The following is a 23,864-nucleotide window of genomic DNA, read 5'->3' on the forward strand; positions in this document are numbered from 1 at the left end:
TGGAGAGTATAGTGGGAGGGGTAGACAAACCAGTGGCTCCAGAAAGTCAGAGGGAAAATACTTTGACTGAATCCACCCAAAGGCCTCCTGGATGCTGCTGGCAAGAGTGTGCATTCATCTGTGCACATGCATTGGCCCCAGGTTGGGATCAGGGGGATGCCATGGCTGTGCTTGCCAGCCCCAGCCAGAGTGTAGGATTAGTATGACTGTCTGAACTCAGAAGCCTCAGCAGGGCAGTGAGATAGTGCTGTCACTACATTCCTGCCAACCCAGTGGGGCAGTGGGAGGGCACAGCAATCCCAGAAGGGCCACTAGCAGTAGCAGGATAGATGGAGAGTGCACAGAAGGCATCCACTAGCCTTCCGTCTCCAGAGAGATCCCCAACATTCCCCTGACACTCAATCACATGCCCCCACACCAGCAAATGAGACCCCTTCACAGACACTACAGGTGTTTTTCAAATTGGTGCTTTTGAACTGTATCCCAGGGTGAGTGAGACTGCATGTAAGTCTGCTAAAAGGAAAATCTTAATTTCTATGGCACTCTAGGTCTCTCAGAAGTTAGTTACATTGTTGGTGTTGTTGTTGTTGTTGTTGTTTTTTAAGGCAGATGTTTTGGGGAACTCCTCTCTCTGGTGTAGATCCCAAGGATCGGAGTGTCTGATGTAGAGCATTAATCCCTCACTCCTCCAGAAGTGCTAGACTGGTAAGATTCCTCCCTACTGTATGTTGCCACATTTGGTATGATATACTGTGCTAAGATCCTGTCTCTGCCTCTCCTACCCATCTTGATGAGGTCCTTTTATCCTTTGTTGTGGAAAAGTATTTTATCTAGTTTTTATATATTTTTTCAGAGAGAACTGATCCATATATAGCTATAGACCTGGTGTATCCATAGAAGGATGTGAATTCACAATTTTCCTATGCCACCATTTTTTATCCCTTCTCTCTCACTTTTAAAAATATGTACGTATGTTTGTATTAAAATGTGAATTTATTACATTTAAATTAAAATTTATCAACATTGGCATGTATTGAGCTCTAAATTAAAACCTCACTTGGGGGTGCCTGGATGACTCAGTAGGTTACAAGTCTGACTCATGGTTTTGGCTCAGGCCATGATCTCAGAGTTCAGGAGTTCAAGCCCCACTTTCAGTGCAGAGCCTGCTTGGGATTCCTTATCTCCTCTCTCTGCCCCTACCTCACTCTCTCTTTCTCTCTCTTTCAAAATAAATAAATAAACTTAAAAAAAATACTTCACTTGAGACACCTGAGTGGCTCAGTTGGTTAAGCATCTAACTCTTGATCTGGTCTCAGGTCATGAACTTGAGGTTCATGGAATCAAGTCCCACATCGTGCTCTGTGCTGACATCTCAGAGCCTGCTTGGGATTTTCTGTCCTTCTCTCTCTCTGCTCCTCCCCTTCTGGTGTGTATATGTGTGCATGCTCTCTCTCTCTCTCTTTCTCAAAATAAACTTTAAAAATTCACCAAGAGAAAGTTATTCTAAGAAAGTGATTTAACTTCAAACAAGATGAATTAACACCTACTGTGAGCTGTCTTTATAACTATATAAAGAGTTTTTTAATTAGTTCAGTGCTGTAACCAGAGGAATTAAAAATGAAAAGTACAAAGGAGAACATAATTGGCACTGAAATTAAACATAGTTCTCTATTGTCCACACTTATTAGATGTCATAAAGAGTTATCACAGTGACTCAAAACTGTCTGTTTAGAAGCCATCTATCCTAATCTAATGGAGACTCTTTCCACAATAGTATCTTGTAAGTATTTTGAATAGTTCTATGAATAAGTATTTCACTACCTTCTCAGACATCTCCTTCCATTATTAAGTATCCAATATTATTGGAGGGTTTTCCTTTATGTTGACATAAAATATTTCATTTTACAACTTCCGCACATCCCTACCTTTTGTTTGGATACATACAAAGCACAGCACAGTTAGTCTTTATTGAACATTTGAATGGCACATTTTCACTCATACACCAACATGACTGTTAGTATTTGGGGAATCTTTTTTTTGAAGTTAGATTTGGTACTCAGAATGTAGGTTTAGACCAAGAGACTTGATCTTATTGGCAAAGCTTAAGTATACTCCTTATGTTATTCAACATTTTTTTTTTTAATGTTTACTTAATTTTGAGACAGAGAGAGAAAGATGGAGCATGAGCAGGGAGGAGCAGGAAGAGAGAGATACACAGAATCCAAAGAAAGCTCAAGGGTCTGAGGCGTCAGCACAGAGCCTGATGCAGGGCTCAAGCTCACAAACTATGAGATCATAACCTAAGCCAAAGTCAGACACTTTAACCAACTGAGCCACGCAGGTGTCCCTGTTCGACATCCTGATCTTCAGTTTCGTCTTTCATGTCTATTCATGTTTAAAGATCCTCTCTGAAAGAGAAGATAAGAGCAAAATAGCAAGAGAAAAATTTATCAGCATCATCCATTATTATTGTGGTAGTCATGGATGGGCTGTGCTCTGGAAGGAAAAGAATACATGCACAAATCCAGTCTTGTTGTGCAGCACTATGTCAGGAAGTGTAGGTCTGTGCTATCCTTCTCCTTTGCCTTAATTACGCTAAAGTTTTTCTTTGTATTGCCATTATTATTAACCACAAATCTAATTTAATTCAGAAATCATCCTTGGTCCTAGTGGTATACTTAAAAATCTAGGCTGACTTTTAAATTTCTTCTTGAATATACATTTTATTGAAAACTGATATGGGCAGTTTAGATAGGCACAGTTAGTAAATTCTTTTTTGGGGTAGATATGACTAACTTACAATAATTAGAAATAGAAGAGGCTATTGTCATCCCTACAACCCAGATTAAACTCTGACAAACATTCTGCTGTTAATTAGCAAACAACAAAATAAAGGACCTATGTGACCTGGATGACTTCCGATGATCAGTCCTTTTAGGACTCAAATAAAATCTGGCCTGTAGACCTAAGACAGATTTACCATAATTTTAGTAGCAGGATTTGTCTGTACAGACTCAGATAATGATCATCTGAGACAGTGTAAGGATATAGAGGCATTTAAAATTAGAGGATTAACTATATGAATGGTAAATGGTGGTAACTATGTTTCTCCCACTATCAGGGAGGTTTCAAGTAAGCGAGGAAGAAGGGTAAAATGACTTATGTGGTGCTGAATTAACATTGAAGACACTAATATGAAATAATGTTGAACTTAACATTTATACTGATAGGTAGATATATAAATTACAAGCATGTTCCTTNTTTCCTAGCTCTGTCCACTGAGGAGGTCTTAAAACAATGATCCTCCAATGGTAATGAGACTATTCATTGATCATATCTTTGTTTCTGGTGTCATTCTCTAATAAAAGAAAGCAATGTTCTGTAGATAAAATGTCTGGTTCTAAGTCTTAGGCAGGAAATACATAAAATAAGCTTGGAGCATCTTTTACAGTTAGAAAGTAAGAAAGTGCTCAAAAATCAAAACAATGTAGTATGTTAAAGAGATGGAGGAACCGACAGGGAGAATTCCCAATGGCTAAAACTTGAACAATTTGAGTAACAACAACAACAAAAAGTAGTAAGATTATCATTCAAATTACATAATAAATATGCATGAGTCCATAATGATGTAAATAATTGATTGTATTAAATAGATGAGAAAGAAGAAACATGTTTCTCAGACACCATAATTCCAAATAATTTATGTAGATATATTCCTTTTCAAAAGATGACGGAGTATAACTTTAAACTCCTTATTTGTGAGTGTATTTAGTGACTTGCTTCCAAACAGTATAGTATAGAGGGGAAAAGTTAACTTTATAGTGGAAAAATCTATAAAACAGTAAGTTAGCCAAGTATCATGGTTAATATCATTAGTGATAAATATGTTTATAGCATATGTCATTGTTATGTGTTCAAAGTGGCACTCAGATGTGTGGTCTTCTATCCTGAAACCCATAACTTGATCATGAGAAAACAGCATACAAACATAATAGAAAGGCATCTACAAAATACTTATCCAGGGGGCTCCTGGGTGGCTCCGTTGGTTAAGGTCATAATCTCACAGTTTGTGTGTTCAAGCCCTGCTTCAGGCTCTGTGCTGACAAACACCTCAGAGCCTGGAGTCTGTGTCAGATTTTGTGTCTCCCCTTCTCTTTGCCCCTCCCCTGTTCATGCTCTGTCTCTCTCTGTTTCTCACTAATAAATAAATGTTAAAAAAATACTTAGCCAGGACTCAAACTTGTCAAAATCATCAAAACCAAATAAAAAAGTAGGAAATTGTCATGGCACAAAAGAGCTTAAGGATACACGACAACTGAGTGTAATACAATATCTTGGATGGGATCCTGGAACAGAAAAGGTACGTTAGGCAAAAACTAATAAAATCTGTATACTGTGTGTGAGTGTGTCCATATATATCTATGTCTATATCTGCATGTATGCACATTAAACCTTTTAATGTCAATGTAAATATATATGTATATATACTTAACACATTTTTTGTATACATCATCTAGTGAAGAAAAGCAGTCTCAATGATTTATTATTTTAGAACAAATCTTTCTTTCAATAAATCTCAAAAAACTTATTTTACCAATAAAACTCCATTACTAATATACATTATGCTAATTAATAAAAATTCTCATAAAGTTAGTCAAAGCACTTGTTCATATTTAAAGTGATATATACCTTTGGAGCATATATTTCCAGTTATGTTTACTAAATGTCCCATGAAGATGGATTGAAGCTCCGGAAACTGACTCATGCAAATACTCATATCCACTGTCTATGCTGAGAAGTTTTACAAAAAATTAGGCATATCACAGTGCTTTTTTTTTCTCTTATTTTTTGAGATTATCTCTTTTATACGTAAAATTTCCACAGAACTTTTAGTGCAACCTCATCTATTTCTTTAGACACATTTGTCTTGCTTTATTAGGTGTAATTAGTCATGACTCCCAGTCAGGATTTTGTTCTGGGGAATTTCCTAACTCTGTTTCCACTTTCACATGCAGACATTGCCTATGTTAGCCATTTTGCTGTCATATACTAGAAGATGCCAAGTAGCCTTTCACAAAAGGTTCTTGTAATATTTGTTCCCCAGTGGAACTTACCTTTATATTTATGTTATGCCCAGAAAGGTAGGATACTTTATTAATATTTTTAAAATTGAGATATAATTGACATATAACATTGTATGAGTTTAAGATGTACAATGTGTTGATTTGGTAAATTTACATATTGCAGTATGATCATTCCTGAAGTGTTATCTAATACCTCTATCATTTCACATAGTTACCATTTCTTTTTTGTGATGAGAACTTTCAAGATCTTTCTTACATTCCCTTTTTACCTTGTCAGATATAATTTCCATTCTGTCAGCTTTTCAGATGTTTAATATTTATCCAGATGAGATACTCTTCCATGTCTTCCTTCATTAAATTTTTTGAAACATTTACTCTAAATGATAAACATAACTAAGGTACATATATTGCCACCAAAAGTTTTTAGCTTAATGTGTGGGTGGACACAGATAATAAACAGAGTAATTATACTATGTAACAAAATTTAGGGTAAAGATGTACATGGATATTTATGAAAACTTACTGAAAGAGTTTCTATGCCAGCCTTTCTGGGAGTGATTGGTTATAGACAGCTTTGAGTACCTTCCCAGAAGAGGGGTCACTTGAAATGAGTCTGAAAATATAAAGTTTGATGGATGGGGTTATAAGGAAGGCAGAAAGCAGGGTGAACTTTAGTTCAATGTTGAGAAAGATCAGTTCATGTTCTGGGATGCAATTAGATCGGGAAATGAAGGTTGGATGTAATTGAAGAGTAGCAAGATAGTAGACTGCAAAGGTAAGCAGAGAATATATTATGATAGGTTGTCTATGTCATGTTAAAAAGTTTGAGTTATGTCAGGGGCTTGACATAATCAGCTTTGTGTATTATAAAACTCATTCTAGGAATAATAAAGAGACACAATTGAAAAGGGCATAATAAGAATCAGGCAGAACACAGCTGTTACCACTAAGATTTAGCTGAAAAATGATGAGGTAATGAATTACAACAGTGGAAACATGAATGGAGAGAAGATGAATCTCCTGTGTCAATCATCGTACCCATTAAAGTCAGCACCTAAAATCTTTAATAAGTGAATTTAATAAAATTAAGAAATTTAGGCTATAGATTTGGATAGGCATCTGGCTTAGACAGTAGAATGTCTGACTTTAATTGTAAGTGTTGCACTGACGACAGTTTTGACTTAAGCACAGGTAGAGGTAGAAGAGCCAAATGGCAGGAAACTTAAAGGAGCATGTTTTCAGCAAAGAGAAAACTACCGTTATTACAACTCTAATGGTTCCAGAAATACTTTTTAAGACATAAATCTTAGATTTGTCATATCTGATTGGGCAATTCATAATACACTATCATAAAAATACAAATTTTATGTTCTCTTACATCCACCAAAATGTTATATTCTGGTTTATAAATTTCCATATAAATATCATATTACAGCTTAACATACAGCACTCCTCTGCTTTCTTTCTAGTCTCCCTGCCTCTTTTTCCTTCTTCTTTAAACCTGTGTAGATCACTTACCATGTGTTCTTCTACTCTATCCTGAATATAACTTGCGGGACTTTAATCTGTGCCTACAACTTCTAACCTGTTTGTACTACTTAGGTAAATGAACCAGGTCAAGTGTTCAAGTCTGTTTTGATTTGAAAAGCTGCCAATCCAGTTACAGCATTTCACGGTATCTGAAAGTATGGGCCAATAGAGCCTGGAAACACCAGTGCCCAGTATGCAGTACTATCCCACTACCATGTTCCTAAACATGTCTCAGAAAGAGGCAAATAGACACAAAGAAAACCTTAAAGAACTCTACTTCTACCATGGAAGTTAGGAGGATCCATTGTGGATTTGTCAGCAGCTCTCTTTTAAAGTCTCTGAATTTAGCAGACGATGTTCTAAGGGAACATTATGAAAATAAATTGTTAGATTTAACCTAATCTTCCTGTACTTCCCATTTCTACAAAATATCTTCAAGACTCTATTGTTTTATATCTGCTCTGTTAGGCTTCTGTCTACTTGATTTGGCTTCCTCCAAGATTTTGATTTTTGCTTCAAAATTGGTCTTCTCTGTCCTCCTTAGGTACGATCTGAACAGTCAGTCTCTTTTCTTATCTCTCTGACTTGATTTTATTCCTTCACGGATTGGCTCTAACTCTCTTAGGCCAGGCTATGTTTCTGCAATTACCCTCTGGAGGACAAGGCAGGACAAGACCATTATGGAAATGATGGAGAGAAAATAAAAGTATTCCTTCTAGATGCCAATCATTGTCTCAAGGAAAATAAAAGCTGATAAAATGAAAGTACCTGTTTCTTATAGTTGCCAGGTTAATGATACTGAATTTGGATGAGCCAAAACGGAAGAATATCTTTGGTACTGGTATTAGCTGATCTATAGATAATTTGAAAACAAAAACAGATTTAACCATGTATGTATTGTCTCAGTAGCATAATCTTACCTGTATAACTGGTATATTTAAAATCTCCATTTACAGATCAGGAAATGAGTTTTATGGTAATATACAACTTGATTAAGGTCCCTCAGTATTTATATGCTTCAGCCTTGACACCCGTCTGAATTAGGAATCTGTTGACATAAGTTCAGATTTCTAATTCACATACATATTTCATCATGATAAACAGACTCTATATGATCAGACTTAAAATACTGACTGTGATATGCATTTTAAGATTTGATATATACTCTCCTAATTTAAAAGTGATGGTACCTTTTGTATAAGTGAATTGTGTTTAGAAATAAGACTACATTTAGTTAAAAACCCTAAAATCATGAATGGATTATGAACTTATTCTGAACTTTGAAAGGCAACAAAGCATAAGGCTTAAAAATTTAGTTTCAAACTTGATTATCCAGGTCAGTTTCTGAGATTGTCACCTGTTAGCTGTGTGACTTTTATAAACTTTCTGTGTCTAGTTTATTTTTTATCAAAAATTAGGAATAAAATGTCTTTCTAAGACAGTTATTGTAAATATCAAATAAGATGCAAATATCAAACTTATGGCCAACAGAAAATGATACTTGATATGCTTGTTAAATAATTTACAAATGATCTGCCATAAAATATTGTACAGAGTTAATGATGAGAGTTGTCCCGTTAAAGTAGTGGTAATTTCCTTCAATTTGGAATAACACTCAGGTTCCTAAGACAACGAGGCATTCTAATAAAATTAGAATTTCAATGTTATTTTCTTTCTAAATATGTTGATTTTTAAACAGATTACTATGTGTATGTTACTAATATTTTTATTATCTGTTTAAAATGTAATATTTTGTAAAGTGTTCAACATACAAGTAAAAATATTAATAATGTGGTCAAGAAAACCAGTAGGACTGACTACATTGCATATTCATAAAATTTGATTTATAGCAATTATTATCAATGTTGCTCAGTTTCGTATGCAGTGTCTTATCAACAAATAGTATGACCCCTGAAGGTCAAATATGAAATAAAAAATATTTTGTGCATTTGCTAGTTCATTGTATTTTAAATGGCAAAGTGGTTGACAATTGCTTTATTGAAAATTTAATTTCCTTTTCATATCTTTCATCCTCTCTGGTTATATAAATGATTATATTTGCAATAATGCCTTTTCACAGACAAAAGTCCCTTGGGTTCAGACATTGGTTAAACTTTTAAAATAAATACTGTTAAAAGAATTCTCTATGCCATATTTTCCCCATTTACTTAATCCACTTATGGCCAAATTCTTTATATTACTTAACCTTAGATTTCTCTATCAAATCCTTTTACATTGCTGCTATTTGAAATTTGTTTTCTTCATTGCCATACTGGTTTTCATTTTCTTATTACGGCTGAAGCACTATGTAGAAAAAACATATATAAAATGAGGTGGCCTTATTTTCTTTTAAAAAAAATAAGATTTGTTTATTTTTGAGAGAGCAGAAGTTGAGGAGAGCAGAGAGAGAGAGGGAAGGAGACACAGAATCCGAAGCAGGCTAGAGGCTCCTAGCTGTCAGGACAGAGCCCAGTGTAGGGACTAAACCCACAAACTATGATATCATGACCTGAGCTGAAATCAAATGCTTAACCAATTGAGTCACCCACGTACCCCAGAAGGTGGCCTTATTTTTAATGGTAAAAAAATTTATAATCTTTAGATATCTATCAGTTGAACTTTTTTGATCAAAATATATTCTGTATGCTACCAAGGAATTAAAACATACTCTTCTTTTTGAGGAATTATTGTCACAGTAAATGATAAAAGATGCTCAAATACATATCAAGACATTTCTGTTTCATGTTAAAATTAAAGATAAAAATGACACTTTCATATTTCACAAATTTTGATTGAATTAGCAATATTTACATTGTTTAAAAAATCCTTCTTGTTAAAATATGAAAATTTTTGCCCAAAGCCTTTGGATTTTCATTTTGATTATTCAAAATTCACTTGGGTGATTTTTTCTTTGCATTTTAATTGTCACTGTAACATGTTACTTATCTAAATACAGAAGGGTTGACCTAAATATCCTTCCATGATTGGTGGCCCTTATCGGGTCTGTCCTCTCTCACACAGAAATTCATGGTCATTTTAATTTTTGTTGATACACTCAGTTGTTGTCAAGTGAGGCAAAGGCAGAGGGGCTGTCTAAATTTATTATATATATTTTTTTAAGTTTATTTATTTTTAGAGAGAGTGAGTGAGCTAGAATGTACACACAAGTTGGTGAAGGGAATAGAGAGAATCATAAGCAGGCTCTGTGCTTTAGCACAGAGCACGATCTGGGACACAAACTCATGAATCTTGAAATCATGTCTTGAGCCGAGATCAAGAGTCAGAAGCTTACCTGACTGAGCTGTCTAGGTGCCCCAGTGAATTGGAGCTTCTATAAAGTGGAGATGCCAGGGATCGAACCTGGGACCTTATACATGCAAAGTATGTGCTCTCCCACTGAGCTACATCCCCACTTAATTTAAAAAAAAAAGCCTAAGCATACACTATTACAGATTCATCCACTTTTTGTTTACAATACAGGAAAAATATTTATATATGCAAACACACCAAGATCAAGCCATATGTATAGATTTTTGCCTGGTATATTTTTTGTCTTTTAATTCTTATTTACTAGAGAACTTCATATTAGTGTATGTCCTCATTCTGTATGGATAGGATGAAGACTCTTCTTTTATCATCTGGTCCTGCAGTGTTTCTTTATGTCTTCATTTAATCCTGAAATGGCTGATTCTGAAATATGAAATTTCTTTTATGAAAAAAGTGGACATGCTAATTGCATACAGTTCTGAATGTCTGCAATTTCCCAAACTTTTCACTTCAAAGTATAGAGCAACACTTTGCAACTTTTTTCAGTAGAACATCAGGATCCCTCTGTAGGTTTGGAAACTCTAAGCTATTTTATCTTACCTTAGGTTATCTATAATTCACATTACTATGTTAAAGGCTGTAGAATGTTGTACTCTAAATAAATCAGCTTAATTCTGTTTAAACTAGTGTTTTCCCATTTTAGACCATCATATCTTTGTTATTATTTTCCTTAACTGTTAGGTAGTGGTGTAAACAAGTACTCTGTATAATATAATTGGAAAGTGTTATAATTTCCTTGGCTTTACTAATGCTTTTCTTATAAATACTCTGAAGATGTTTGCAAAGCTACAACCTAATGGGTTGAGACTCTTCCCTGCTGTCCACTTTATGAAATATGCCTTCTGCAGGTGCCTAAGAATGAATGTCATCCCCATCTTTTCAGCAATGGTGGGAATTTACATAAACCACCTTGACTGTAGGATAGAGTTAATTTTGGACTAAGTAATACTTCAATGATTCCTCCTTGCTTAATCAAAGGAATTATTTTACTTACTTTTGTCCATGCCTAATTAATCTTACATTATACTGAAACTAAGAATTTGCTATTTAATCATGTCATGCTAAGCTTTTCTGACTGAAATGACTGGATGACTGGACTAAGTTGCTGACCAAATTATATATTGATATTTATATCTGTATACATATTTTTGTCTAAACACACACACTATCCAGTATAAAATATCTACTAAATCCCAGGCAAGACAGGCAAAGCAAACTTACCTTCCTGGAGTTTAGAGGCTAATATGTCCACAGTATGTCTCTAACTTCCTCTGTATTGTCTTGTCAGTCACAAATCTGTCAACTTTTAACTAGGAAAGAAGTAGATGCTTACTTAGAAATTGAAGAAAGGTTCAAAACCAACATTTTAACAGGGACATTAGCCTCGAGAAACAAATGCCAAAACAGGAGTCCAACCTCTTTTTTGGTGCTAGGAGGTATGGTGAGACATCTTGCACCCTTGTTGAGGACCTGGGATCTTAGTGGATTTGATGCAGAGCTGTGGAAGAGTTTGGCTGAAGAGTGGAGTTCCATGACAGTGGTGCTGGGGCAGGATTCTAGTCTGACTTGTCCTTTGATAAGAACTGGGGTGTTTTCTGCTGCCTAGTCACCACCCTTCTTTGTTCCCACATATTTCCTGGGCCTGTTCACTGTGTATTTATTCAATCCTGCGACTTGCCTGCTATCCTTAATGTGATACATTTGCTTCTTAAATTAGAATTGTTTGTGTAGCTTGACTGACATACTGTGAAAGGCCTAGGATAGAAGGAAAGAAGAACAGAGGAAAATCAATGTATAAAGAACATCACATTAGCTGTAAGAATTAAAACCTCAGTAGCAAATCCCCAACAACCAAGGGAAAAAAATCTGAAGTACACTATTTGAAATGAACTGAAATATTTAGTTTCTATAGGTTCTTCTCTACGAGGAATTGAAAGCTATGTGTGCATGCGCATTACACTGATTCTCTTGGAATTCTCTGGCATTGATAAGAACAAGGACAGTGATTGAAATTCATGTTTGTAAGAACTTGTTTAGTTTTATTTGTACAGCTATCTAATCAAATTAAGTTAAACTATTATCAATGTATTGCATTTACTGTCTGTTATACTTTTTTAATTTTTTAATATTTTACTTATTTCTGAGAGTGAGAGTGACAGCGTGAGCAGGGGAAGGTCAGAGAGAGAGGGAGATACAGAATCTGAAACAGACTCCAGGCTCTGAGCTGGCTGTCAGCACAGAGCCTGACGTGGGGCTCAAACCCACGAACCATGAGATCATGACCTGCGCCAAAGTCGGACACTTAACCAACTGAGCCACACAGGCGTCCCTGTTATACTTTTTAAAATGGAATTTTTAATTTGATATTTTATTTTCTTTATGCTTGGCAATATTTTGTGCCATCACTGTGTGCAGATGACTCCATTAAATGACCTCAACTTCTCTTTCCTTCAACATTCTCCATAAATAAATAGGCTTAAGGCATATTGCAGAAGGAGAATTGTGATTTTGGAACTCCTGCCTCTTCTCCCCTTCTCTTACCAACTCTGGTATCTTCTCTCTTTAGCTTTCTTGTTACCACTTAGGGTGCCTTCATTCTCAGGTAATGAAACTTGAATTTCTCTTTGAATCCTCCATCCCTTTGGTCCCCTTTTGTAGTCAGTTGCAAAGTGATATAAATGCAAATCTCCACTGGAGCCAGACTGGTCTTCTTCTGTAACACGGCTCTTATGATTTTGAAGCTAGGCTCCTGTAATTATCCAGTGCGTTTTGCACTTGACTCCATGAAATAATGTACATTCCTGGTTTGCCCCTTCCAAATCTTGAAAATGAACCCCCCACTCTGGCATGCCTGGTCTTTTGCAGTATGACTCAAACTATGTGTCCAGGCTGATGGTCCTCAGTAGTTCTAGGAATTTCCTGTCCTATATTCAAACTTACCCACATGTTGAAGCACAATTTAAATTCCCCACTTCTGTGGTTTTTGTTCTTATTGCTATTTCTGCTATAGTTCAGAATAACTGACCTGTACAAATTCCTTATTATGTCCCAAGTTTTGCTAAGCTTTTAATTTGTTTTATTTCACATAATCTTCATAATAACCCTGTGAGGTAGAAGCTGAAATCGTACTCTTTTTATAGCTACAGGAAGTGAGAACCAAAACACAGAAGTAACACGCCCAGGGCTGCACATCTGATAAGTGACCCCAGGGAATCTTAACCAGCTACCTCACCTAATTAATGAACATATGTTGTATAGATAAAAATATTCGAGAGGACATGTTCATTACTTCATCATGTGTTACCATTCAGGATGGATAGTAAAATGTCATTTTCTTGTTAGTATCTATAATAAAGGAAAGTGGCAAGAAATGACTCCTATACTGTGTATCAAAATTCTACTCATCTTTCAAATTCCATATCAAATGATACTACTTGCAGGAAGATTTTCTTCATTCTCCCCAGATGAAATCCATTCTCTCTCTTTTTTTTTTTAATTTTTAAAAGTTTTTATTTATTTCTAGGAGAGAGAGAGAGAGACAGCATGAGCAGGGGAGGGTCAGAGAGAGAGGGAGTCACAGACTGAAACAGGATCCAGGCTCTGAGCTGGCAGTCAGCACAGAGCCCGACGTGGGGCTCGAACCCACGAACCGCGAGATCATGACCTAAGCGAAAGTCGGACGCTCAACCGACTAAGCCACCCAGGCGCCCCTCCATTCTCTTTTGAAATCCCCATACTCTTTGTCCCATTTTCCTTATCCACTCTATTTTGGCAGGAATTAGGACTCTTCTGGTGGCTCATATTCTCCCATTATGTTTCCTCTAGACTGTCAGCTTCTCAAACTCATATCTTCCTTATCCCTTTGTCCCCTGAAAACAGTAGGTACTCAAAAGTATTTGTTATGAGCATCAAACTTTTATGGACAGAATTACAAACAGTAACAGCTAAACTTACATTGCCTTGGATGGCTTTGATATCTAAAATGGAAGCATTGCTATTATTTATTTAAGAAATTCTCATACTACAGAAGTCTATTTTTATGTTTATTCACATTTTGAAAATAAATACCCTACCTGTATTTCTGTGACTTTCATGATGAAAATATGGGAGTACTCCATCATTTTTAAAGAAGGGCTCTTGTTTTTAGGTATCCAGCTCTAATTTTAATCTCTGCCTCCATATAAATGGCCAGTTTCCATGTGATTGTATAATCAGGAAGACTATCAAGTTACCCACGCACAGGGGGCCGAGAATTCCAATGTAAATTTAGGAAGAGGTGCAGAATGTATAGGGGGATATCTTTCACACGTGACCTGAATTGATGATTTTAGATGGTGTTTGTTTTTCAAGCTATACTATAGAATGAAAAATAGCAGTGTAGGCAAATAGGTATTAATCCATGAGAGGCTGGAGGCAGAAAAGCAGCCATAGCATGTATGACTCCATTTAGACAATTAGTATGCTAAACTGAAGAGCAGGTAGCTGAGTGAATGCCTCTATTTTTTCCCTCTGTGTATGATCAACTGGTACAGAACAGTGTCATTGTGGAATATAGCGTTGAAGTTAATTTCTGCTCTCTGTCTGATAATGTGTGATTTATCAAATTGACCCGACAAGTAAAAATGTACAAAAGAGACAAAAGAAAGTGTATTTTCTTTGCAGTGTCATAGTAAGAAGAATGTTGGCTGCAGTGTAAAGGATAGATACGTACTGTGTATACTGTTTATTCTCATTGTGGTTCTAGCATCTGCCAGAGGGTAAGAATGCCTGAGATCATTTCATTTTTTGACATTCTAGTATATTGAAAACAAGAAATAAAAAGAAATTGGTAACACAGGCTGCAACAGTAATTTTAAGTTGTATGACTTTGGCTTTTGCAAAGCCTGTACTTTATCCTCCCTAATCTTGTCCTTAACACCCCCAGAATTATACACTTTGTAATGGCAAGAAAATTCAGTGTCAAGTATTTTATTTTTATTTTTTAATGTTTATTTATTTTTGAGAGACAGAGCATGAGAGAGGGTGGGGCAGAGAGAGAGGGAGACACAGAACCTGAAGCAGCCTCCACACTCTGAACTGTCAGCACAGAGCCCATGCGGGACTCGAGCTCACAAGCTCATTACCTGAGCTGATGTCGGCTGCTTAATTGACTGGGCCACCCAGGTGCCCTGAAAATTTAGTGTTTTAAAATAAAGTTTTAAACAAAATATTTTCTTTCCTTCTTATGTGCCATAGATTTTTGTTAAGTTTTTACACATCAAAGTTTTATAGAAAGAAAAAGAAAAAAATAAAAGGGAGGAAAGAGTTCAAGGAGAGGTCCATGATAGAGAAAAAAGCACCTTGGCATTTCCAGAAAGTATTGAGGCTGGTGCTCAACAAATAAGATCCATTTTGAAAAATGCTCTATCCAGGTCCATCAAAAGGAGGAGCTCCTTTGCCATCAGGCAATCCATGACAAACCTTCAAGAGATGCAAACTTTTGGAAATTCTCCTCCATTGTCAGCGGCTCAGCCACAAGCACAAAAGCACTACTATGGGAGATTGTGTTAGGACTTTCTACATAGAACAGAAGTGGCTAGCAGGTGGAAGCATTAGCCGTTAAAGTAGGTGGTGGGGTTTGCACTGAAGTGTCAGTGCCATTCCCCTTGTCCACCTGAATGTCTCCAAAGCTACCATACCCTCCGTGAATGAGGATCAAGCTCATTTCTGTTCATTCAGTTCTTTGAACATTCCCGGAAACATGTGTTCGACGCGGTCAATTAGGTAATTCAAAATTTGACTTAGAACGTTAGAGACTGAGGTTGTCAGTGCCATAGGAAAAATGAAAACTGTTTGAAAGAAGACTGCTACAAACACGGTAAGAAGTGTCCTGGTGGCCCTGGAACTGTCCCAGTTAGTGCCCTGCAAATCCTGCCTCCCAACAAACACCTCAGTCTCAGGCAAGCCAGGATGGCTGGTCACCCCAGAGACATAATTAAAGAAATAAAAACTTCTATAGTTTTAGAAGTAATTTTTTTCTTAAGAAGCCTTTTCTCCTAAGGCTTCTTTAACACAGGTAGTGTTTTCTCAATTTCAAGATACCATTCCAGGTCCATCTGTTTAGACAGGCTTTCCTCCGTTGATGGGGGAGATAAACTACCGTTATTTCTCCTCTGCATTTATGAGGCTATTTTCTCCATATGCATAAAATGCTTTCTAAATATCTCATTAATCCTCACAACATCCCCGTTGGTAGGGGAGCAGGCATTATAACTTCAGGTAGTGCAGATTCTTGTCACTCTAATAATAGCATTTTATTACTTAGCTTAATGTGATTTTATTGCAGTTTCTGGAAGTTTGAAACTGAATATCTTTTGCAAATGGAAATTGTAAATAACGAAAAATATCATCTTGAATGTAAATGCTTGAGAAGAAATGTTAAAGATTGACAGTGAGATCTGAGATGGTAAAACACATGGTACTTTCTCTTCTATTTTTGGTTTGCATTCAGCTATTCTACTTTAAGTCTGTTGGTTTAGCTAGCTTAAAATTGTTTTCTATGTAAATGCTTAAAACTTATCAAGACTTCACTATGTTTTAATATTAAATAGGCAATTTTAGAGTTGGAGGAGATGCTAGAGATCATCTAGTGGTCCATAGTAATTCTGTTTGTTAATTTCTTTTTCAGATAGGAGGGGTAGCATGGTGTAGTGGCAGAATTCTAGATTGAATTTTTGCCTTTTTATTTGTCTTTTAGGATATGGAATTGTAGTAAGGCTTTCATTCCCTCTGAATCTGTTTCTCCATCTTGAATATGAGAAAGTTGAACTGAGTAATTACTGGAGTTCTCTCCAATTCTGAGGCAGTAGAGAACAGATGCTTTGTGAGTGTGTGATAGGGCTGTGGCCATAGAGCCAGAACCCACACCTGAGTCTCTGTATCCCTGTTCCAATGAGCCTCACACATGGCTAAGCTAGCTCTTCCTGTAAATTGGTAAATTCTTTTTTATAAGAATGCTACTTTCTATCTCCTGAAATACAGCTATGTCGAATATTTTCCCTGTGGTTTTTCTGCCTCTATCTTCTGATATTGAAAATACAGTGAAACTTGTTTAGGAGACCACCTGGATTCATAGACCACCTGCCTAAACAAATTTGCTAAGCACTGATTCTCTTTCTTAGAGGTGTGCTGCATCTGGTGACCACCTGCTCTATGGGTCTGTGATCAGCTCACCAAATGCACTAGGTGGCAAAGTCAGGATTTTTTAGTAGGAGCATAATGAAAACCACAGTCCTCCCCCAAATTGGTAGGAAATTAAGCCTTGAAGATCACAAATATTTCTTGCTTAACACATATTCATTTGATACTACTTGTAGCTTAATAATTCAATCAAATTTCTATTCACTCTAGTAAGTAGTAATTCTGATCTATTTATCATACTATTTTCCTCTCCTTTTATTTGTATTGAAATAATCTCTTCTTTCCATGGAGCAAAACTAGTACACATTTTGATTTTTTTATTGCATATTATCTCACAGAGACTGAAAACATAATCATTTCCATTTTACAACCAAGGGAGTGTTCACCATGTGAGGAAATGATGGAGAGATTAAGCAGAAATCATTTCTAGATTCCCAAGCCTGTGTTTTATCCATTAAGGTGGTTTTCACTTCAGTATTTCATCTCTACCTCTGGCAGGTTTTATGGCATGCATTCTGTCTCGGGCTGTAGGACCATTTTCACTCTGCTGTATAATTAAGATAGAATGGTCACACAAGTGATTTACAGTGGCTCTAGAAATGGTAATTAAAGTTGCTACCTTTACACTGTCAGGCATTTATTTTTTTCTCCCCAAACATTAAATGAAACAAACTATTTAATTGCCTGAGCAGCTATACTTGTCTCTTGGGAATTAAAGTTTGCATCTGTGAATGTGAGAGTAGACACTTAAACAGGTTACTGGTCAAGCAAGAAGCTCAGTGAGTAGAGATTGTGCCATTGATCATGTGGCTAACACATCCTAAATAATAACTTCACAGGTCTTGTAAGAATGTCCTTACCTTTGTTGTACTCTATTTTAAGTTCTTCTTTGGGTCACAGATTCCAAGATAAGTTGGAGATTTACTGCTGGGTATTACAATTATGCTTAGTGTATTTTGCATACCTAAGGCAAACTATATTTTGTGAATGACCAAGTAAGATAAATCCTTCCAACTCAGCTTTCAGAGATTTCAAAGCATTAAAAAAAAGTGCATTTCAGTATCAATGCAATGTTGTTTGGAAAAATGTCTCATCATCTGCCCCAGACCTATGTCAGAATTGTGTGGACTTAGACATTGTCACTAAAGCTGTTACTTGTCAGTTTTGACAGGGTCTAATCTGAGGTACCATTATAAGAGACTCTCATTTCAGCTAGGAAAGTGGAAAACACACTGTTGGAGAGAGTGATGTTTTTCTAATCCTATGGACTATAAATAGCTGTTTTTACACAGATAATTCAAATAGTTTCCAAAGGATTCGCTTTCTCTTGAATACTCATTTGGGATCTGAAGATACTTGATGCTCTTTCGAGTAAGAATGCATCCGTACTGCAAACGGGCCTTAAACAATGCCTAAAACTCAGTGCAACAAATCTTACAGTCCTTCTTTTTTCCTGGTTCATAAAGCTGTTGTGTAGGGAAACACAAATCCAGAAGCAAAGCATTGCTGTATTATTCGGTGCTGACATTTGTAGGTGAATAACAGCATCATTTAATATTTTCTCCAACCATCAACTAAATGCTTTCTGACATTATACTCTAATTTTGCAAGATACAGAATCAGGTGTCTTAAATGACAGAGGAGGTAAGCTGCAAGACTCAGTTTAATGTCTCATTTTTCTCATTTTCCAGGGGTTGAGATAGATAGAAACATTCTGAAAAATTCACTTCTATGCATATGAATCTTCATAAATGCAAATTCTATTGACTTTAACATTCAATTTGCTAGCGAGCTTGAAAGGTTTGAAATTGTACTTGAAAATGCCTCCTTTTTGGCAGTCAACAATAAATATTTTCTAAGCAGTTGATGACATTAGGATTAAGTCAAAGTAAAACCACATTTCAGTGCTCGAAGATTAAATGTACATTTCTATTCACAGTTGGCAATATCATCATCTCTGTAATGTGGCAAATAGGGAAGCTTTGACACCATTTTGCTGTTTTCTTCAGCAGCTAACTCACTTGATGCATAGTGTGTACTAGATACATGTTCATTGAATTAAATATATTATCACTCAATAAATCATTAATTAGTTCATTCAAGAAATAACTTTTGATCACTTCCTTTTTGCTAATTCTCCAAGGAAACATTACAAGTGCTTTCTACTTTCCGGCCTGTTCCTGTCCTTTCCACTTTATATTCTTTTCTCACTATAAAATAGACTTGATTATCTTCAGCTTGGCTTCCAGTACCTCATTTTCACTTGATTTCTTATTTCCAGGATTGAGTACTTTTCATCTGTCGGGCTATTACTGTCAGAGCCAGCTTCTTCATCTGTCACACTGACCCATCTTTGCTTACCCGAAGCCCTTCATCAATTTTCCATTGCATTGAACACCAAGTCTGCAATATTCTCATTCCTAAAACATTTCACCAGGAAGATCAAATAATTTTCCCTTTTCCATCCTCACCTCTCCCAGTCCCTATTGCTGGCCTTGAATTGCCTTCTTGGGTGTATCTCATTTAAACTGTCAACATTTTCATCCTTTTGAAAGCACAGTTTATTTTGGCATGCCCTCCTATTCTGGCACACAAAACATTATCTAGGCAATTTAAATAGTTTCTGAAGTTCAATTGCTTTTGCTGAAGTTTTGCAGATGATTCAAATTAGTAAAAACATAGAATCATCCTGACCAGTCAAGATAATGAGATTTTTTTCATTGTGATGTGATCTCTCTTGTAATAATGGAAAGTACTCATCCCAAATTATGTTACATAGAACATCTTATATCTCATTTACTTCATTCGGTGTAGGAATTCCATTGTTTGTATAGCTTATAAATGGTTCCCCATATTTGTGCAGTCTCATTGAAGCTAGAGACTATTGAAATAAATTTCTCTGAAAATATAAACCATACTGTATATCCAATTAAGTTCTAAATTTTGATTGCTTCTCTGATTTATTAGGTATTCCTAGAACTAACAGTATGATAACTAGACATTCAAACTCTCTGGAAAAGATGACAGCAATTGGTTTAATGGCAAGATTTTTTTTTAAAAAAAAAAAGAATGCCAGTAGTTTATACATAAATAATAAAGTTCCTTCCATAGCACTTGGTAGTTTTTTATTTCTCTTCTCCAAACTAAGATTCAATATGCATAAGAAAAATATAGGAGAACTGATTAAAATTCCATGGTCCCAGACTCTAGCAGCAGCAATTTTAATTTATTTATTCTGCAACAGATCTGAGGATTATACAATTGTAGATGAAGAGGTTATTTTCTGTTAGGGACTGGATGTTTTTCCCCACCTCCTCAAATTCATATTTTGAAGCTTTCCTATTTAATATGATGGTTTAGAGGTGAGGCCTTTGGGAGATCATTAGGTTTAAGTGAGGTCATGGAGGTGGGGTCTCCGTGATGGGAACAGGGCCCTTAGAAGAGAGGGAGAGATGAGAACTTGCTCCCTCCGTGTGCACACATCCGGGAAAGGCCATGTGAGGACCTAGCAGGAAGTCAGTGCTCTACAAGTCAGGTAGAGAGCTTTCACCAGAAAACCAACTCTGTAGGAGTTGGGCTATCTTGGGCTTTCCAGCCTCCAGAACTTTGAGAAAATAAATGTCTGTTGTTTAAGCCACCTACTGGATGGTATTTTGTAATGATTAAGACCACTTGTTACTATGCTTTCTGATAATTTGATTTTTTCATTAGCCCCTGTCAGCAGCTTGATTTATTGCAGTATTTGCCTGCAATAAAAGACTCACTGAAACTAGAACTGTTATCCCTATTGCTTATTCTTTTACATTACCATTGAGTAGTATCGCATCATTTTACCTTTTTATTGGAATTTATATCAAACATAGGAGACTTTCAAATTTTGTGCTTTATGCGTTCTGTGTGAGACATTAGTCTCCTGTAATACCGTGCTTTATTTTGACCTTTTTACAATTTTGAAATGAAATTGGATATTAGCCTTATTGTATCATTTTACAGATTCAAAACAGTCTTCGCAAAAGAGTTATCATGGCCACTTGAGACAGGAATGTGTTGTGCAACAAATGGAAAGTTCAGAAATAAGTAGTTAGCTCCTCTTGATATTGGACAACAGTGTCCAACAGCGTCCATTCTTGCAGCAGGGAGGTAAGACCAGAGGGACAATTCTTTTAAATTTTGAACACCATTTATAGAAGCATTTTGTTTTCCGCCTCCTCATATGCCTCCATCTTCTTTTACAGGTAGCAAAGGAGCTAATTTTCTCCTCCATTTCCCTATAAGGCACTATCTCTTCCCTTGCTACAAAACTGCCCTCCGTTCTTACCCTGTTCTATTTCAAATTCATTAACTTTGTCCATCTCCAGTGGCCAGAGAATTGTTATTTAAACAACTAGTTTTCCAGAATGTAAGAGATCTTAAGACACATTTTCTACTTTGAATGTTTTCTTTATACCCATAAGAGTGTCCACAATTTTATTTTCAGAAGGAAAATTTAATTTCTATCTGTTCTAAATACTGATGATTCCTCATAAATCTCTATAGTATGAATGACTATATGATATTTAGAGTGTTACCATTGCTTAAACACCATCTTACTTGCTTTGGTGCTAGGTAGACTACTCAAAAAAGTATAGACCTTGATAAGTCACAGGTCTACAATGACAGCTGGTCTGTATAGCACTTAGAGGATTAGAAATTTTATCTCTAATAGACATGTGAAGATACTGATCATATATTTCTTGCTAGAACTTAAAAGCACTGAAAGTCTTTTACTCATGGCTTAAGAAAGAAAACACATGAAAACAAAACAAAAAAAATGGACAAAAATTTTTAGACATTTTAACAAAGTTAACAGATGCCAATTATATACATTGTGCTATAAATGTTTCAGTGGAATTCTGATGTAAATATCCTCAGTACACAGTGGCGAAAATTTATATCCAACTAATCCTTTGGAATTTGCTTTGGTTTGGTCTCAATTTTTATAAGTAGGTACTATACTGGATCAAAGATCCCCCACGTTTGGAGGCAAAGTGACCCTGGAATTGACTGTGTGTGGACTCTGATACTTGCTAATTATTCTACTTGAGCCTATTCACCCCTTCTGACTCATAGTTATTTTATGTGATGTATGGAAGTAAGATTACATAATGTAACATGTATAAAGTACTTATTGGAATGGCCAATAAGTGGTCCTTGGTGGCTCTTCGTGGATGGTAACTGATATTATGGTGAAGTTGTAATGATGACATATACCTTTTGATCTTTAATTTATTAGCTTCTGTAAGTTAAATTCTCACCTCCAAAAATAGTTTTAACCATAAATGTGAGGGTTTTAAAATAATCTTCCTTGGGGCACCTGGCTGACTCAGTCACTAGAGCATGTAACTCTTGATTGTTGTACCTTATAAGTTTGAGCCCCACATTGGGTGTAGAGATTACTTAAAAATAAAAAAAATAAAAACTTTAAAATAAGTCCTCTTCAACTATTTTAAAGAATTTTTCTTTGTTTTGATGTTCTTTGCTAAATGCCTACCACATATTACCCAAGGTACATTTTATTTTGCCTTAATACCTCTGATCAACCTTTTGATTAAATGGCTCAGGAAGGTAAATAATGTTACTCTGGTTACTCTGGTTGAAACTGAGGTGAAGGGCATCACATATACATGCAGCCATGGTTCTTACAGCATTTCCTATGTTGCTTGATTTGACGACCTTATGAGGACAGCCCCTAGATGCCTGTGCCACTGCCATTATTGATACTAGAATCAGGTACAACAGAGGGTAGATTAAATTGCTTTGTAGGAGAGACCATTAAACTTCAACTCATTAGGAATGATTTTTAACAGGTAATATATTTGAAGAGACTGGGCTAGTTTTGGTGATGAAGTTTCATTAACAAGACTCTGGCCTATGAGTAACTTATATTTACAAGGGTAAATCGGAGTTTTCTTTAACAGTGTAAAAGCAAAAAAAAAAAGTGATTCAAGAGAAATGAGCTTATCTTCCTTCAGTTGGGATATTGGTTTATAAACGTTATTCTCCAATTCAAAGTGTCGTTCCTTACTAGAAATATCTAATGCTTGTTCCCCAAAGTCGAAGTGCCTGTTAAAACTCCCATTGCAATTTACAAATGAGAGTTTTAAGCAATCCAAGTCATTTTATATATTTATCTCTCTGTGGCATTTCTAACAGCTGAAGACTTAGTAGCAGCTATGAATTTTATTACTGTAATTTTACTCCCATTCCAAATCATTAATATTGATGCTAAATAAATGATAGTGTTATCCATGCTAAATAATATTATTCTAAACTGTCTAGAAAAGGAAGTACTCTCACAATTTTTCTGATTACTTTGGAAAATAAGGAGGAACTGAAATATGACAGCAGAGGTTTAACAGTGGTAGTTCTGCCATTTGGATTTTTTCCCCTAAAATTTGTCACATTTATAAAAACTAAGATTATAGTCCTCTGAAAATGTTTTTATTCATAAAGTTTAAAGGTAAAATAACATTGTTTTCCTTTAAGTACTATTTAAAAATTTATAGGAAAAAAAGATGTAGTATACACATTTGTCCAAAACTGACTTTTAAAAATGTATCCATCTTCAAATTATGAAGTACACTTTAAATACCTAAACTCCCTCTTTCCCCAACACCATTTACCTTCAACTTGCAGGTCAATTAGTATTCACCTGTTTTAAAACACCTCCTTAGATGACTTAGTCACTTTGAAGCACAGAGAAAA

The 23,864-nt window shown here is 35.8% G+C and overlaps 1 non-coding gene across 1 annotated transcript; it reads right to left on the reverse strand.

Moving 5' to 3' along the window:
- Positions 1 to 9,953: 9,953 nt before the first annotated feature.
- On the reverse strand, positions 9,954 to 10,025 carry TRNAA-UGC (transfer RNA alanine (anticodon UGC)). Its single transcript has one exon. It is a non-coding gene; the product is annotated as a tRNA-Ala (tRNA).
- Positions 10,026 to 23,864: the final 13,839 nt, after the last annotated feature.

The sequence above is a fragment of the Crocuta crocuta genome, unplaced genomic scaffold (assembly GCF_008692635.1).
Source record: "Crocuta crocuta isolate KB4526 unplaced genomic scaffold, BGI_CrCroc_1.0 scaffold309, whole genome shotgun sequence".
NCBI classification, from domain to species: Eukaryota; Metazoa; Chordata; class Mammalia; order Carnivora; family Hyaenidae; genus Crocuta; species Crocuta crocuta.